Source organism: Eptesicus fuscus, chromosome 21, assembly GCF_027574615.1.
Source record: "Eptesicus fuscus isolate TK198812 chromosome 21, DD_ASM_mEF_20220401, whole genome shotgun sequence".
In the NCBI taxonomy this organism is placed as follows: Eukaryota; Metazoa; Chordata; class Mammalia; order Chiroptera; family Vespertilionidae; genus Eptesicus; species Eptesicus fuscus.
Window position 1 is genome coordinate 23,951,076 of NC_072493.1, and position 3,147 is coordinate 23,954,222.

Genomic DNA, 3,147 nt, shown 5'->3' on the forward strand with positions numbered 1-3,147 from the left:
CAGGTGTGGCATGGGGTGTGAGCACTAGAGGAAACCTACGTGCCCGTGGGTTTTTAAGGGTATAGATGATCTCTGGACAAAGGAGACGGGAGAGAAGTGAAGGGGTTTTTAAGGAGAGAGACTCCCTCCCCCTGAATTTCTGTCTGGTGCACAGATGACTTACTCAAAACAACGAATATTGTCAATCTCACTTCGCTATAACATGAGAATAGAGAAACCAGCAACGCTTCCGATACCTCTTCTCACCCTGGGCTCAGTGTCTGTCAGTAAGGCCCCCTGGGGTCCTCAAGGTGCCAGACTAGTGGGCTAGAGAATTTAGCTCTTGCCCGGATCTGCCTCTCCTTAGACCAACGGGAAAGAACCCGATTTCAGTGTGCCCACGCATGCTGGCTTGGGGCCTGTGCTGAGATGGTGGCATGTTGTAAAGATACTTAGAAAAGTAGAGAGCTCTATGCTGTGGTGGCTACAGGCTGAAAATACAAATTCCCGCGTGTTAGGCACTGAGTTGTGTCCCCTGTAATCTGTACGTTGGAGCCCGGACTCCCGACATGACTGCATTTGGAGATGGGGCCTTAGGGGAGCGATCAAAGTTAAATGGGGTCATAAAGATGGGGCCCTGGTTGACCAGGACTGGTATCCTTACACGAAGAGGAAGAGACACCAGAGCTCTCATTCTTCGAGAGGAAAGGCCATGTGAAGCCACACAGAGAAGGCGGAGCGAGGCCTCTGGAAAACCCAACCCTGCCAATACCTTGATGTTGGACTTCCAGTCTCCAGAACGGTGAGAAACCAGTGTCTTTTGTTTAAGTCCCCAGTAGGTGGCATTCTGTGGTGGCAGCCACAGCTAAACCGATATATCCCTAAATCTGTGATCTGGGATCTTGCTGATGGTGGTGATCCCCATCCAGGCCCACACACCTCACTCCTTCTCCCAAAATGCAAACACGAAGATCGACCTTGCCTGCAATGGGAGGGCACATCTGTCTGCCCAATGGGAGAAAAATCTTCAGGGCAACCAGCAAATACCTCTTCTTTCCCCACTTGTCTTTCCCCTTTCCAAACACCAGGTAGCCTCGCTGACTCCAAGGTGCCAGCATTGCAAGAGACAGCGGAGAACCCCTGAACCAGCCTCGGCCAGGGGCAGTGTGGAGCCCGGGACCCCGCCATGACAGTGAGAGAGGCCCCGCCTGGAGAGCACTGCGTGGAGCCGGGCTGTTGGCTCACCTGCTCTGTTCCCTCAGCCGGGGCTCAAGGGCAGTGTCACAGGAACTTGACTGTGGGGAACTGGGTCACCTTCTCCAGGCGCACCGTCTGACGGGGCGGCAGACACCAGCCAGGGCCAGCGGTGCTGGGGGCACCCACAGTGCAGGGACGCCTCCGCAGCAGGCGAGTGGAGGGAACAGCATTTGGAGCAAATCCCTTTGACAGAAACTTGCCCCAGGTCCAAAAGCATCATTGAAAACCCAAATGGTTTAAGTCTGGCAACTCATCAGACGGCCGTTTGTGTAAGAAACGTGTGATGAGTGGTCACAGCAAAGGCAGCCCTCCCAAGGCTGCGCGCGGGTCTTCAGGATCTCAGAGTTCTCTGGAAATGAAGTTGTTTTGAATGGAGTGAAGGGATCTACCATTTGCTAAGTGATTCACGTTAACCAAAAGCACACCAATAACCCCCAAAGTCACCCAGAGACCCAGGTAGATGTTAATGGTTTTTTCCAATTAGCACAGACTCTGGATGAAGTGTTTCAGAGGGCGGCCCTCTCCCTGTGACTTGGTGCCTGGAGAAAACCTGGCGTGGTGTTCAGTGGGCCAGGCAGACACCAGCCGCACGGATCCTGGGCCCCTGAGGCAGCCAAAATCCACAGCTGCTGCGGCCCCGGCTCCGGCCAGCACCTTGACCGGCATGCGGAGTGCTTCACGCCCCTACCCCACAGGGGTAAATACCCTGCAGGAATGTGGGAAACCCTACGGAGCCTGGAGACCGGCCTGGGGTCTGCTCACCGCCGAAGCCCCTCCAAAGGTTTTAATCAGCTTTAGAGCAAAGCAGTGCCTGGTGCAGAACTGTAGCCAAATGGTAATTTTTTTTTCAACACATTTAAAGATGAAATCTTCCTTTTGCTGCAGTTCTTAGAATTGTTTTTCCATCGACAGTCTAAGACGCCTGCCCCCTCCTCCCACTGCCTCACCCCTTCAGCCAGCTTTCTCTCAAGTTGGATCTCAGCTGGGTTCACCCACTCCCGGCCCCCGAGAGCCGGGGAAGCAGGAATTTTAATTTTTAAAATGCTCACTGTCTGAGGGAACTTAGAAAATCTACGGCTGCTCCAGGACAGTTCTCTCCTCTGCAGAAACACACCTTTTGTAAACGTGTTGGTTAATCAAGAGTTTTCTGAGTTTCCAGGGTCCCACAACTTTGTCACTCGTAGCAACGTCTGTGCTTGAGTCTCGATGAACTCACGAGCGCCCATACTAAGGCTTTAAAAATTATCTGCTGCTTCCCACCCAGCTCTGAGCTCCTGTTCCTGTGAACTGGGGTTTCCAGTTGTGGGGAGGGGGGCGGCCGGGACGAGGATCTTCTTGCACCGCAGGTCAGCTTGCTGAGAACCGGTACCATAACGCGATGGGTGCCCAGGGCATTTGTTAGCTGTTTTGACTTTGTGTGTGTGTGTGTGTGTGTGTGTGTGTTTAATTGTTCCTCTCCACAGAAATCTTTAGTACAGGGTGAAAGATTTATGCGATCTGAAGAGAAACCAGAGTATGTTAGCTGTTTCTAATGAATGAGCACAGCGTGTAGCCGGCACCCGTGGCCCACGTGGAAGATACTGGGCGTGGTGGTGTGATCGCCGTGACTGTGACAATGACTTGAGCAGAAGCAAGTTGAACACCAGTCACCGGAGCGGGCCTTCTCCAGGGGGCGGACCTCCGCCCACATTTCAGCGACCCTTCCATGCGCCGCGCCCCCTGCACGGTTGCGGCGGGGGAGTCTGTGGCCCGTGGGCTGCGTGATTCCCCCAGGAACACACACTCTCAAACTCCCAGTGTACTCCACGTGCCGCATTTTAAGTTGTTGCTAAGTAACTGAATAACTCGAGCTGAGCGACCAAGACTCTATGCCAGTTCTCAGAACTACCAACCTAGAGGGGTGGGGGCGTT

General features: G+C 53.7%; 1 pseudogene; it reads right to left on the bottom strand.

The window, feature by feature from the left end:
• Positions 1-2,679: 2,679 nt before the first annotated feature.
• On the bottom strand, positions 2,680-2,747 carry LOC114230966 (U5 spliceosomal RNA; annotated as a pseudogene).
• Between the last annotated feature and the right edge of the window lie 400 nt (positions 2,748-3,147).